Here is a 16,327-nt window from a genome sequence, read left to right as displayed (position 1 = left end):
CGACCATGATTTTTTTAAACAATTATGTATATAATTTATATTTTTAAATTTAAATTTATATTTTAAATTAAACTGATCCACCCCGAAGCGAAGTAAGGGTACCTCACTAGTAACTAAATAAATGTAAGAGTGGTTATATTAATTTGAATGATTATACTAAAAAAATGATAGTGATATATATTTCGAGTTTTGTCCATCATCTTTACTTTGTTATAATGATGACTTTCTATGCATTCAGTTGTTCTTTTTAAATAAACAAGCAATATATTATACAATAGCGATATCATACTGATTCCTGCATTTTTATGCCGCTTGGTGAAATTGGTTCTTTCCTTTCTAGAAGCACACTGCTATGGGTTTATATACAAGAGTGTCTACTAGACCAAGGAAATTTCAATTTTGTGTCTGTTGGATATTTAGTTCTAAATTTGTTTCTGGTCCCACCCATTCCGCAATGTATCATTCTTTTGCTGCATTCCGCAATGTAGCATTGCGGAATGCAGCTTATATAAGGTGGGAATCACAATAAACAAAAATAAATAGAATATTATTTAAAGCGTTTTTTTATATTTCGGTTTTGTTATATTTCAGAGTTTTTAGCAGAGTTGTAATATTTTACGAAGTGTTATATTTTGGAGCTAAACGGGCCTATATTTACATAATGGTGGTAATATTTTTTAGAGGACTACAAAAGGTGCGTCCATCTAAATTTTTTAGTTATTTTATATTTAAATAATTTTATTATTAGTAAAATGTTAGGAATTATTATAGTGTAGAACAAAGTTAGAATTTTAATTATTTATTATAGTTTTAAAAAAATGTTTGTGCTAATTATTTTTAAAAACTATAAATGATTAGCTTCATTTAATTTTTTCGGTAATTATAGTTTTAAATTATTTTATTGTTAATTAAATGCAGGGTACTATATTTATTGAAATACTATAGTTTAGGAAAATGCTAAATTCTTAGTATAAATGATTAGTTCATTTAATATTACTAAGGATACTATATTAAAAAAATTAGTATTTTAAAAGTATGTTACAAAATTAGTAGAAATTAATAACCTGTAATTTGAATTGGTAGAAATGCTATAAATTTGAGAATCGCATTTTTAGAATAACGGAGATATATTTTTTTTCACTGTACCTCTAGCAATGACGACCGTAAACATATCTTTTCTGATATGGTGCAATGGCCGTATGGTAAGCTTCCCGTGTGGAGTAGAATACACTACAAGAAATACTAGAACTAGCAGAAAATATTTTTACTGCTAAAAGTGCTAAAATTGTTACTGTTGACATATTAATAAAACGTTGGCTTAAGTAATTGGTAACAAAATTTGCTGTAAAATGTTGATATAACTTAACTAATGGCAGCAACTTTATAAATTAATGCTGCAAAATGTTTATTAGCAGCAAAAAAAAAATTAGCTGCAAAAGAATTTGTTGCCAAATACAGAATTCCTTATAGTGATACCAGGGGATTCCTCGAGTGAAAATTACAAAAATCTACTTCCGGCTTCCAACAATTGAAAGGGGTCTAATACGCTCCTACTCGTTGTTTACCGTGGAGAACAATGAGCACCTATTTGGAATTCTAAACGAGGCTCTGAGGTTCCCGACTCCAAATGTTTTGGGATTGTACGTGGAGAACAATGAGCACCTATTTGGAATTCTAAACGAGGCTCTGAGGTTCCCGACTCCAAATGTTTTGGGATTGTACGTGGAGTACCGGATTGTGGTTCGTAATGACATTTCACTGGATCAGTTGATTTTAAGTGATTCTAGCGGGTCGAAGAAGAGTAGTGACGAAGTGGAAGAAGAGGATTTCTATAGGAGCGACGAAGAGGATGTCAGGAACATCGGCATCGGCGAATACTATTCATAGTACTAGTCGCAACTTTCTAAGCACGTTGGACGTGTAGATTTACGAGAAAATACACGGTATCGGTCGCAACTCCTAAGCATCAGAGTCTGCCCACCTTCAAAGCCAAACTTCATAGCGCCTCTAGCTTTCTGCCCTTTATGACCTGTCCCAACATTTTTTCCTTTTCCAGAAAGAACCAATCCCACGTCCTTTCCTTGTTGTCTTAAGCTTTCTAGGTATTTTCTCTCTTAAATCATTTAACGCCAACAAGCTGTAATTTCGAGTACCCATCAACCCAAACGCTTTATTTGAGCTGAATTCATTAGGGTTTTGCAGATTAAGTGAGTGAAGAAGCTGTGAAATAGGTTTCAGGTTGATTGTAGATTGGAGAGTTGAGGTTGATGAAATAATTAAAGAAATTAATCTTCTTCTCAACATTTTTTGATTAGGGTTAGTTTTTATTTCATGTAATTCAACTCTAGGGTTTCAAGCAACAGTAGTATAACAACAAGAGACATGAACACTCTACGAATAACCGTATTTTCTTCTAATTGTTTTTAGTTTTTATAAAATTATTGTTTTAATCCTTATTATTTTACTTTAAATAATATATTATTACACTTACAGATGTAATTCTGATTTCACTTATATTGTATCCATATTACTCCAAATCATTTAATTGAACAAAAGATCGATTTACCCCTCCTACTTGACATGAAAAACCAAAATGGATAAATATATAAAGGCTAACGGCCTGAAAAAACCTCCACCTTTTAGCCATTTTTCGTTTGCTTTTTAGCGTTGTAAAATCACCGATTTCACCCAAATCTGCATCTTTTATTTTCAATTGCACCCTCAAATATTAAATTGAGCTCTTTTCACTTAAAAAAGTTCAAATCAACGATGTGTATTTTAACATATAGTCTAAGTAGCGCTTATTGTTGTATTTAAAACAAAAAATTATTTTTCTCAAAAAATTTGAAATCCAATAATAAGTTTTTATTCAATACAAATAAATATTATTATGTTATAAATATTTTATTTTAATTTAATTATAACACTAAGCACTATATAGAATATATGTTAAAATGTGAAGTATTGAAAAAGAAATCAATTTGATGTTTAAGGGTGCAATTAAAACTAAAAGGTGTGAATTTTGATATTTGAGGATGCAATTAAAAGTGAAAGGTACGGATTTAGGTGAAATCGGCGAGTTTACAAATGTCAGGGTGTAAATAAAAAGAGGCTAAAAGGTGAAGGTTTTTTCAAACCTTTAGCCACATATAAATATTAAAATTATAAATGATAATAGTATTTTATCAAGTATAAATCTAAAAAATAGTGATAGAAGTTTTATTTTTAAGTTATAATTTTTGTATTATGAATATATATATATAAATATATATATATAATCTTAGTTAGAAAATTTTGATTTACGCCGAAAATGCCTAATTTGGACATTTTACTTTCAGAAATTTATACGAAATTCCTTAGGATTATTGATTTGGCCGTGAAAATATATGTTTTTATCCGCCGCATTGGAATTATGTGCATATCTATTTTGACATAAATATCCTTTTGATCTTATTCGTATATATTTATTTATAAATGTCATAATAATTATCCACTTTTCTATATAAATAAAAATGCATAATAATTATGTTGAAACTTCAACGGATTACATTTCGCACGTTGAATTATCATGCGACTCTTAATTTCAATGTAATCTTAGCCTATTCTTGTATTATCTAAATACCAATTAAGATTTACTTTAGATTTAACACGAGTCACGGCGAGTTTCCGACGATTCACACGTCATATTTTAATAACTGACGTCATAAAAGTACGAAGTATTATATGTCATGTTTTTCGTGTTTAATTTTCTAATTGTCCCAAATTTCTTACAATGTAGACGGTTTCATATACGATTTAATGAAGATTGATAAATTCAAAAAAAAAAGAATAAAGAAGTAAATAGCGAACATATTATAATAATAAAGTAAAATCCCTTATTTATAATATAAAATGGGGCATAATTAATTTGATAGCATAGCTTCTTTAAATTGAACTTGAGACAATCATGTTGAAGAAATTTAAGCTCATCAGTCGAGACAATCATGTTTTAAGAAGCTAAGCTCATTAGATTCTTTGTAGGAGGATGGAGGATACACCTGAAACCAACAAGTTGCCTTCATTTTTCTAATTTCTTTACAACATTCTTTTCGCACCAACCAACCATCATTAGATTTAATTGCCTGTGAAATAGTTTCAGTGCACCGCTGAATTTTGGTCAGAGGTTCCCAACACTTAGGGTAGAGTTTTGTCTTCTCTGCTTGGATAAGACCTGCCATTGCTACGACAATAAATAAAATTGCAACTTTTTTTGATGTTGATACTGCCATGGTATTTGACAAAATTTTGGAAACTTTTTTGTTTTTATTGCATATTGTTTTTACAAAACAAATGACAGGTCTATTTATTATAATTATATCAATTTTTTATTTTTTATTTATAATTTATAATTAATATTAAATTAGTTAAAAAAATTGTGAAAGTAAATATAATATATTCAGTTATTAAAATTTTTTTTTTCATACTGAATTTATTCTTCTTTTGGTTTTATAATAAACATAATTAAATAATTAACTTAATTTTATTAATAATATCTTTAAAAATAATAAGATAGAAATTTAAATAATAATATATTGACTTAATATAGTATTTTAATTTTATAGTTCAATCAAACTAAAAGATAGGCATTCCTACTAATTTGGAGACAATTTAGTTATTTTTTGCATATTAAAAACTAAATTGGAGATAATTTAGCTATCTATTCTAATTAGGACTTTAATTACAATAGTGATTAATTAAATAACCAATTAGTTAATGACTATAAAACCTTTATTTATTAGTAAACTGAAAAGGATTATTCAGTAAATTTGTCTGTCCCCTCCACATCCGTACTTTTATATATAGTATAGATTTATTTGATGAAAGGTTCTATTTATAGTTATTTCATTGATATTTGTATTACTCTAGCTACCATATTTAGCTACTGAAAAGTAGGAATATTGAATCCTCATATAGAAATTTAGAATTTTATATATACTATTTTTAAACTGTTTAAGTTTTAGAATCGAACAATTGGTTTGTGTTGTTTATTAAATGTTTTTTTATCACTTGTTTCGGTGTTTATGACTTTATAAAATCGTCAATTTTACTTTATTTTAATTTTAACTTTCAATAGCACCTTAAATTTAAAAAATTAGACGATTTTATTACCATGATGATGAAAATATTCAAACAAAAAAAAATTAAGGGTTATATAATTTTTTTTACTTGGGCAAATTTAAATAGGATGTCACGGCCCAAATTCGTGGGACAAGACCGACGCTAAGGAATGGGAGTACTGCCTCCAAAACCCGTAGCATGACTAAAAATCACTAAAACGTTTTCGATAAACAAACATCAAACATATCACAAAAGATGCATACATAGCTAGGGTAAAGGTAATGTAGTACCAAAACCCATTGCAAGACTTATGGAAAACATACAAACACATAACCTGTAAGAAAACCACTGATCGGGGGTAACCGAGGCTCCAACCTAATTCTATCAGTTCATAATATTCAACATTTAAATAATAAATGTTAGGCCATCTCCGAGTCTCCAACATGGCATAAATAATAAAACCAAAGTTATCAATAATATGCCCAAGCAATAATAAATCCAGTCGGACCAATCCGACAACAAGCTATAATAATAAAAAGTTATAGTTACTACTACGGTCTAAGAAAAGAAATCGGTTTGACAGCTTTATTAAAATAAAATAAAAATTCCGAGGAAAATAAAGAAATCAGACATAAGCTGACTCGCTCAAAATCATAAACATGGAATTTTTTTTGGAAAAACAACGGGTCAGATATACTGAGATGAGTTCATACCACTATTTACATTTATTAAGTGGAAAACCTTTAAAAGAGTTAAAACATTTTATATAAGCATTAAGAATGATAGTTGGAACCCTAAACCACAAATACTCTAATAATAATCAAAAGGCCTACACCGAGTTACCACCGACAACACTTAATCCATATCCAGAGTTCCGAGAGCTGAGCTACACCGAGTTACTCTCCGGGTTCCGAGAGCTATGCTCACACCGAGTTATCCCAATTCACAACATACCTTTACCCATATCAATGTTGGTACGCACGCATTCCTAATGGTGCTCATTAGGTAGCATGTTCCAACTAGAAGAGATAATGATAAAAACAGTTCGAAATATATGTATACAGTATATATATAGCAAAATAACAATATATGTAATAAAGCAGTAAATAGTAAGTACAAACTCACTGTTTGCTAATCCATGTGATAACCTGGCAAGCAATCTAATCCTAGTTCGTCTCCGAAACACGAAAGGTCGACGAGTGTAATATCCCGTATTTTTAAATTAATTTTTTTATTATAATTTTTGCATTCCATCAAATTTTAGATAATTTATTGTTATTATTATAATATATTTTTATTAAATCTTATTTTACTCTTTCGTGATTTGTTTCAGACTTGATTTGTATTATATAATTAAAAAAAAAGATAAAACGAATAAATCAAATTTTGCATGTAACCCATGCATTCCTTTTATTATTCACACATATGACCCATTTAATTTTGTAGTTGGACAAATGAGGAGCCCATCATGCTTGGCTTTGTATTTTCATATTTGATCAGATTCAAATTTTTGTAACAATAGAATTTTCACGTTTTTCTCTTTTCATTCCTTAAATATTTAAGATACATTTTAAAACCTATTTTTTTACCCCAATTCTATCACCACACTTCATACAATCCCTAGCCACCATCTCCTCCGTTTTTCCTCTGAGAAATTCACTCCCAAATCCTCCTCCAAACTCAGCTGTTCATCGGTAAATTTCTTGAGCCTTATTTCAGTTTTGGCTAAAAACGACATCACCATATTTTGTTCCGTTCTTAATCGTTATAGCATTATTTTCAGTTCCGTTTCGTCTTAGACGGAGTAGACTCACGCCTCTACAAATCCCATCTTTAGTTTCTCCAAACGGTATGTTATTAATCTTGTTTCAATCGCCGTCGTCTCATCGCTTTAGATTGTTATTAACTATGAATGTTTCAATTGGTTGCTGCCTAATTTCCTTTTTTTCTTTTAACTAAGAGTTTGATTGCTTAAGTGATGTTAGTCTCTTAATTTTGGGTAGTAAATCGTTTAAGCTCTTAGTTAAGATTCCTGCCCTTCGTTTTCCTTGGTTCTCTGTTATTCGTTTTTGAGTTTCTATCGAAACCATTAATTGTTGATCTTATTCATGCTTGTTAGGGAACTCAGCGTGGTCATTAGATTTGTTAGGATAATGAAGATTTATTGAGTTGGCTTGGAATTTGTTGTCTGGGTTGCTAAGGAAATCACGATGCAATGATAAATGGTTAGCTTAAGTTTTGGTTCTGTTACAGCAAATATTAAGTTGGATTTGTATGTTCATGATGATGATAACGTGGCGATGAATGATTGGATACTTTTGAATTGTTTTGGCTAAATGATGACTTTGTTCACTGAATTCTTATGTTTTAAATCTATTGATTCCTAAGCTTATCTTTCAACTGTTTTAATTGATTTTTGATTTTAATTTACGAAATTGGTTTCGACTTATTAATTAGTGATTTAAGTAATATTATTATTTATAATTTAAAATTACTTTGGGCATTAATATTTTTAAATTTAAATTCATATTAACTTTATTATAGTTTATATATGATTTTATTATTTGACTACATGGAATGGGAATTGAGGATTTCATTTAATTTGAAATTTTGTCAAATTAATTATATTATTTCTAAGGCATAAAAATAATATTTGAATATTTAAAAATTAAATTAATAATTATTATCAATTATTATTTAATTGTTAAATTGATATTTTTGGGTTAGAATGCCTTTGGAATTAAATTTATAATTTAGCTTTATTTGTTATTTAATTAATTGAGATAATTTCCGGTAATATTTAATTACTTGAGTTTCAAGCTATTGAGTTCTATTTTGATATTAATTAATATTTTTATTTAATATTAATTATAAACTGTGGTTTATAAATTCTGGAATATCAGTTGGGTCGGTTTGGACTTGGGTCACCGACATGTGGGTTTAGCTTGGTAGTTTTGAAACTCGGCTAACCCACTATTTGAGGAATTGATTTTATTTATCAATTAAATATTATTTTAATAATATTCTCGGATTGGATTTAAGTGCGAACTCAATAGTCTTGAATTAATTACGGCATTATAATTTATTTGAGAATTGTGTTTCTCTGTGATTTATCTGGTTATTTAATTGTGCTAGTCCTACATGGTGTCTAGTGATCTTAGAGTTAGGGGTCGTACGGATTTTAACCTATTTATTATTTTAGACCCGTCGATTGCTCGTGCTTCGGAGTCTACGCAGGGTTAGCTGTTTGCCAAGATCACGTGGATAAGCAAGCAGTGAGTTTGTAGTGCTATTTACCGCTTTATTAAGTACCGCATCGTATTTTAATATTATAAATGTTTGTGAACTATTTTTACGGATTATGGATCTGGATTGAAACGAGCTACTCGATAGGCTTGTATCGAGACTGTGTGCACCAGTGAGTACTCTGGGAAACGGCAGACTAAAGTCTTGCTTACGCTGGTATATATTTATGACGAGGATTTGTTCCAGTCCACTCTGGATTTATCAGTATGCTATGTCATACTTACGCTGGGATCATTTCAATACTGTTTTCCATAATCATATTATATTAGTATAAAAATATTTTGATTTAAGGGTTTTAAACTTAATAAATGTAAATAGTATTGCGAACTCATCTCAGTATATCTGACCCCGTTGTTTTCCCAAATTTTCCAGGTTTATGATTTTAAAGCTGGTCCACTCCGATTCTTTTGATTCCTCGGAGGTTTTTATGTTATTAAACTAGTTTCTATTTTCGAACTCTTAGACCGCAGTAGAACTAGTTTATTTATTACATTTGATTATTACACTTTGGGATTGTCGATATATTCGATTATTTATATTGGCATGATTACTCTGGATTACGATATTGTTATATATAAGGCATGATGTTGAACATTTAAGATATTTAAGTTATTTATATTAGAACTGTAATATAAATTGCTAGACCTAGGTTGGAGTCTCGGTTGCCCCCGAGCAATTTCTGCAGGTTTAAATATTTATTTGATTTCCGCGAGGCTTGCTACGGGTTTTGGTACAACCATACCCATACCCTAGCGCCGGTCACGATTCATGAAATTGGATCGTGACAACGAGTCTAAACAATATAAATGATTATTAAAATGGACCATAACTCTAGAGAGTACTAGACACCACATTGTACTAGCATAAATAACAAGTTAAGATAAAGCTACACAGAGTAAACACAAAACTCAGATAATTAATAAAACGTAAACAAACCAAGTCTATTGAGTTACCGCTTTAAAATCCATTTAGAAAATATTATTTAAATAGATATTAAATAATGGGTGACGCTATTTCCAGAGTTAAAATTACTAGGGAAAGAGCAGTTTTTTAAATTTAACAGATTTACCCCTAATCAAATCTGAATCTATTCTTTCCTTCCTATTCTATTTTCCTCCAAAAATACCTAACTAATTAAATTAGAGTGGTTCTATCTTTTCTTGCAAATATTTTTCAAATCACTCTCTGTCTCTGCTACCCATTTCTTAAAATTGATTGATTTTTTCCATAGAAATTTAAGTCTGCCGAAATCATTAATCCAAATTGCCCATCACGAGTCTGGTGTTAACAACTTGTTTCCAATTCATTCTATGTTTCCATATATTTATGAAACATTGAATAAACTTTAATAATTCTAGAAAACCACGAAATGATTGAACACAAAACTAACAAAAAACGCAACACAAAACTAATAAAAAACGCAACACCAAAATAAAAGAATGTCTCAGATTTAGAGATGGATAGCATATAAACAGAGGCTCAAAAAAGGTTGCAGAAAAGAAATGTTAATTATTCTATTTAAATTAGTTAGGTTATTTTTGAAGAAGAAGAAAAAAATTAAAGAAAAACAAGTTGACTCATATTAAAATAAGGATGATATTGTCAAATTAAAAAATATTGCTCTTTCCCTAGTAATTTTAGCTCTGGAAATATCGCCACCCTAAATAATAACCCAATTCAATTTCTAAATAGTGGGTTAGCCGAGTTACCGATAACTACCAAGCTAACCTCACATGTCGGTCGACCCAAATTTAACCCAACTCAAAATCCATCGGAAGAAGACTGCACGATCGTGCACCAGTGTGCTGCACGCTCGTGCAGTGTGATGTACGGTCGTGCAGCTTCAGAGTTGCACGTTCGTGCAGCCTAGCTGCACGTTCATGCAACTCTGAAGCTGCACGCTTGTGCAGCCCACTGGCTGTACGACGTGCAGCCTCGGGGTCACTCCCCGGACTGATTTGCACGTGCTCGAATCCATTTTTCCGCTCCAAATACTAACACGCAATTCAAACAATCCAATTTCACAATTTCAACGTTAAAACGATACGAATTTAATTGATTCGATACGGTCAACGTTATAACTTTAATTATATTACTAGTAACCGAATTCAAATTAACGGTTGTGTCACGACCCAATTTCATGGATCGCGTCCGGCGCTAGGGTATGGGTATGGTCGTACCAAAACCCGTAGCAAGCCTCGCGGATAATCTTAAATACAATTAAACCTGCAAGAGAAACCACTGCTCGGGGGCAACCGAGACTCCACCCTAAGTCTAGCAGTTTATATAATACTTATATAATAACTTAAATGTCTAAAATGATCGGCTAGAATCCGAGACTTAAATCATGCCTTATATAAATCAAATCCAATGTATAACATGCCAACAACGATAATAAATAGTCGGGCCACTCCGACAAACCAAAGTATAAGATAATCATAAATGACGTACTAGTTCTACCGCGGTCTAAGAATATAAAACAGTTGACTAGCTTATTAAACAAAAGAACCTCCGAAGGAATCAAGAAATCGGAGATCGACCAACTCTCTCAAATCATTAGCCTGGAAAAATTGGGAAAACAACGGGGTCAGATATACTGAGATGAGTTCATAATGCTATTTACATTTATTAAGTTTAAAACCCTTAAAACAAATCCTTTTATACTAATATATATTCGATTATGGAAAACAGTATTGAAATGAAATCCCAAAGTATTTAACCCAAAGTAGATGGGAACAAATCCTCATCGATTCCCAAAGTAGGTCAGACATTAGTCAGCCAATCCCAAAGTACTTACCGGTGCACACAGTCTCGATACAAGCCTATCGAGTAGCTCGTTTCAATCCAGATCCATAATCCTTAAAACAGTTCACAAACATTTGATATACTAAAATAATGTGCGGTACTTAATAAAGCGGTAAATAACACTACAAACTCACTGCTTGCTTATCCACGTGATAATCTTGGCAAACAGCTAAACCTGCGTAGACTCCGAAGCACGAGCAGTCGACGGGTCTAAAACAAGGTATAAGTTAAAATCACATCAACCCCTAACTCTAAGAATACTAGACACCACATAGGACTAGTATCTCAAACAACAACCAAGGTACAAGCCAAAGTAAATGCCACAACATAACATTCATACATATACAATCTCATTTCCAAAGTAATTCCAAAGTATAACAACAAGTTAAGCATAATTGAGTTCCCCTTTAAAAACATAATCCGGAAGCTTAAATAACTTGAAGATCTTAAAATCAAGTGAAATCCCAAAGTAGTGAATTAGCCTTCAAGCTTAATCTCACATGTCGGATGACCCAAGTCTATCCCGACCCAAAGATACCAAAGTAAACCAAAGTATGAATCCGGAACCTTTAAATCAAAACATTGCTCATTGAAAACATGGAACTCAATCATAGCTTAACAACAACAATTCATTTATAAATCAATCTCGAAACTAGCCACAAATGGCCATATCACCCAAAGTAGACACCAATGTGTCAAGATCACAATATTGAGTTTTAAAAGAATCCTATTATGCATTTACATCAATTAATTCAGATCTGAAATAGGCAATTCATGTCAACCCTTTTCGTGGCACAACTTTGCCATTTTTACGCGTAATTGTCAAATGATGAAACCAACGATTCTTAAGCATAGTAAACTTGTTATACACTTCCAAAGCACCTTAGAATCACTTATGGGCAGCCACTTAGGTTTTGAACAACGATCAAGTCAAAACAAGTTGAATACATGCATTACGAATCCAACAACCAAACCTTAAATCTATCAAACAAGCCAAACAATCATCAAGTTGAATTCATTAACCTACAACAGCCCTAAGTATGGATTTCCAGCAATATAACATCACCTAAAAACAGTAATTAATCATGCCAAGATCAACCCAAAGACCTAGCATTCAATCCTAACAATTTACATTGTAAGTCTAGGGTATAACTCAATCGCAACAGACACTAGAGTCATCCTAACATTACAATTCAGATTCAACATCATAAAGACAGTAGGTAATTCATAATAACAACACACCAACGAATCTAGAACACGATAAATACGATATGGCGTAAGAATGGTACATACCCGATGTGAGACAATGGAATGAATCAAAGAACAAAAGAGATCACTAGAGGTGATATTCAATTACCCAAGTCGCTGGAAATCAGAGATAAACAAGTAAGGAATCGATTACAAAGCAAGGAACATGAATAAACCACGAACGGAGTGTGAGAATTACTTACCAATTGCTAAAAATTGAGAGGAATGGAACCAAGGATCAATCTCAGAGTGTTTTTATGATTAGGGTTCGGCTAGGGTTTGTAAAAAGTGAATGAAAGCGTTCTAAATCAGATAAGGGGTCTATTTATAGACCCCGAGCCGAAACTGACAGGTAGGACGCGATGGAGGGCGCGTCGCGAGGCGCGACGGCCCATCGCGCCCTAAAACAACATTTTAAAGGGAGGGCGCGACGCGAGGCGCGCCCGCCTCGCGTCGCGCCCTCCAACACGCCTAGCAGAAGGCGCGATGCGAGGCGCGGCGGCCTCGTCGCGCCTTCCGTCGCGCCTTGGAGAAAAACAGAAGGCGCGATGCGAGGCGCGCCGGCCTCGTAGCGCCTTCCGTCGCGCCTTCACTCTGAGGCCCGGATTGGGCCTGAAATAAGGCCCCGAACTCACGGACCCGCTTCCAAACTCCAACATGCACTTGCACGGGGCTAACGGACAACCAAAACGATCAATATGGCGACGGAAAATCAAATAAAAACATGGGATATTACAGGTTGTTACCTCAAATACGTGCGGATTATCGAATAAATCGGAGTCGAAATGCGAAAATCGGATGAAAAATAGCTTGACCTAATTTTGCGCATTATATGCGCGCCTCTGCTTGCTAAGAAAACAGATGTTTCATTTGAAATTAAAACAAATGGATTGGTTTGTCCCAAATTCATTCAGCTAACATGTATATATAGAAATGGCAGAAACAAATGGATTGGTTATCCCAAATTCATTCAGCTAACATGTATATATAGAAATGGAGAAAGTGATATTTAGTACTAGCTCAATCATACATTTTAACGCAACTTTTTAATTAGTCGTTTTTGGTATAAAACCCAACTTGTAGTAATCCGGAAGTCGAATGTCGATCCCACGAGGACAAAAGGTTTAAAGTGAACAAGATATTACTTTGATTTTCAATTCAGAAAGCAAACAAACAATTGGATTGGTAATTATCAATATAAAGAACTAAATTAAACTAATAACCAACAACGCAAATTGCAATGAACAAACTAAATTAATAACGATTGTAAACAATAAAATAAAACGTCTAGGGGTCGGAACTAGACCTAAATGTTCAAGACTACGTGATATACAAATTTGGTATGAACGAGGACCGAATCGCTTCTAAAGCGCTACTCCCGCTCTCTCGAGCCTCAAAGAGCAAAAAAAACCGCATTTAATCACGTAACAACATCTAGTTCACTCTCGTGATCCTAAACATGGAAGTCAACAAAATGCAATTAATCAATCGATTCTAAGGTCGCCTATTCTCTAATCCGCTCTCGTGGCATCAAATCCTAGGCTCCTAATCTTGTTGATACATTCAACTAGCCACCTCTCGGTGTACTAAGCAAACTAACAACAAACCTAGGGTAGCTAATCCTAGGTGGGCATTAAGCATCAAGACTAGCACAAGTTACATAACCAAATAAGCATAACTCATAAAGCTAAAACATTCAAGATCTCATTCCAACCCCCAAACATGGGGGATTTAGCTACTCATGGATAAAACAACAACAACACTAATTAAATGAGCAATAAACATCAACAAGTAAATATTAGTTACCCTTGTAGCACTAGTAAGCAAGAACATGAAATAGACAATATAAATCTTCAATAATAAAACTTCAATCTCTATTAAAAAGCTTCAAACATTCAACAATGGAGGAATCTTCAATCCCAAAGATGATTACTAGTCTAAAAGAAGGAAAGTAAGAGAATATTCAAAAGCTCATAAATGTTGCCTACCCTAAAATGAGATAAAGTGGTGTTTATAGGTGTTACAAAAGAGGAAACAAAAGACACCCACTAAAAGAGTGTTGGGCCAAAAATGAAAGAGAGCCTTGAGTCTTGTCCTTGTCCTGAGATTCAAAATCTGAGCCATCTCCCTTACGGCTCGATCGAGCCATTCATTTAGGAGGGAGGGCTCGATCGAGCCGGTGCTCTTGAGAAATCCCTGGACTCATTTCTTCAAGGGGCTCGATCGAGCCCCTCTTATTAAGTGAAGGGCTCGATCGAGCCCTTCTTATTTTTAGCCATATCTTGCTCGTTTCTTCGCTTTTCGACTCGCTTATTTTCCGATACTTGAATTCTTCCTTCTTTATGCCTAAAACACTTCGCATTGCTCCGCTTTCCCTGGAACGATAACACATACAATAAGCGCACAAACACGGGGGAAAAACTTATCAAAGTGTAACAAAAGCATGCAAAATTGACTCTTAAAGATAGGTGTAATTTGCACCTATCAGTCGTCTGTAGCTCAAACGGGGACTAATTCCAATCCGTGAAACTTTATCCAAAAATCCAATAAAATATGAAACGAATAAAAATATAATTTTTATTCGTATCCGACTTATATTTTATTTTTAATAAATCTCGGAAGATTTATTGGGTCCAAATCAGTCCCACTTGACTAAAATCTCTATGTCCAAATTTCATGACAATTTGACGGTAGCTTTGTCAAATTATTTCGCAAATATTAACAACAAAATTATTCTCTCGGGACTTAAGAATTATTTTATTCGAATTTGTACTAACTAATAACCTTTAATTAGTTTATAAATAAAACTAATTAAATTAAAAGTTTAGGGATTAAAATGAATATTTTTCATTTCTTTCCCATCACTCCTAACCGCTTCTCATCCTTTTTTTTAATATTATATATATATATATATAGGGTTAATTACATATAAAATCACCACCTTTACACGAATTTTCATAAATAACACGACCTTTAAAACGTGTCAATTCAGGGCATCACCTTTCATTTCTTTTCAAAAACAACATGGGCACGTTTTTTGATAAAATTTTGCTGACTTGGACACCCGATGAGAGTGCCACGTGTCACGCCACGTCAACAAAAATGCCACTAAAAATGTGTCCGTGTTATTTTTGAAAAGAAATGAAAGGTGGTGCCCTGAATTGCCACGTTTTAAAGGTTGTGTTATTTTTGCAATTTCGTGTAAAGGTGGTGATTTTATATGTAATTAACCCATATGTATATATATATATATATACACACACACACACACACACACACACACACACACACACACACACACACACACACACACACACACATTAACTTATATCACTTACTTAAACATCGAAACTTCCGAGTTTCGACATTTTAATTTCGAGATTGTGTCTGAAACATTAAACTCTCCGTTTAGAGATGTATGTTGATATATTAATTATCAATATATTGTTATATACGACGCCCATTCGTATTCTTTATTCTATTAGTCCCGTTCATATCCTTTTAATTAAATTTAAATTCCCGATTTAAATTTTAAACTCTTATTATTACGATATACCCTTAGGGATACTTATAAATTAAATTTACACTTAAATTTAATTTACGTATTTCCGGCTAATTAAATCTTGACGAGTGGCTTATAAAAATACGGGATATTACTTTAAAACAAGGAGTACAAGATGTATGTGATACGATGAAAATGAATACAGGAAGTGTAGTAGAAGATGATCAAGAAGTATGATAGAAACAAGACTAAAGGATAAGGAAAGAGTTTCGCAAGATTATAGTACCGACACTAGTAATCCTAGTGGATATTTAGGAATAAGAAATTGAAAGAAGATCATAGGAAATATACCTACGATATAGATGGAAT

At 32.6% G+C, this 16,327-nt stretch overlaps 1 long non-coding RNA gene across 1 annotated transcript; it reads left to right on the top strand.

The window, feature by feature from the left end:
• Window positions 1-6,752: 6,752 nt before the first annotated feature.
• LOC126657759 (uncharacterized) lies at window positions 6,753-9,158 on the top strand. Its single transcript, XR_008791084.1, has 3 exons — window positions 6,753-6,946; window positions 8,300-8,372; window positions 8,776-9,158. It is a non-coding gene; the product is annotated as an uncharacterized LOC126657759 (long non-coding RNA).
• The last annotated feature ends 7,169 nt before the right edge of the window (window positions 9,159-16,327 follow it).

Source organism: Mercurialis annua, linkage group LG7 (genome assembly GCF_937616625.2).
Source record: "Mercurialis annua linkage group LG7, ddMerAnnu1.2, whole genome shotgun sequence".
In the NCBI taxonomy this organism is placed as follows: Eukaryota; Viridiplantae; Streptophyta; class Magnoliopsida; order Malpighiales; family Euphorbiaceae; genus Mercurialis; species Mercurialis annua.
The sequence above is the reverse complement of the archived record's forward strand: the minus strand, read 5'-3'. Positions and strand labels throughout refer to the sequence as shown.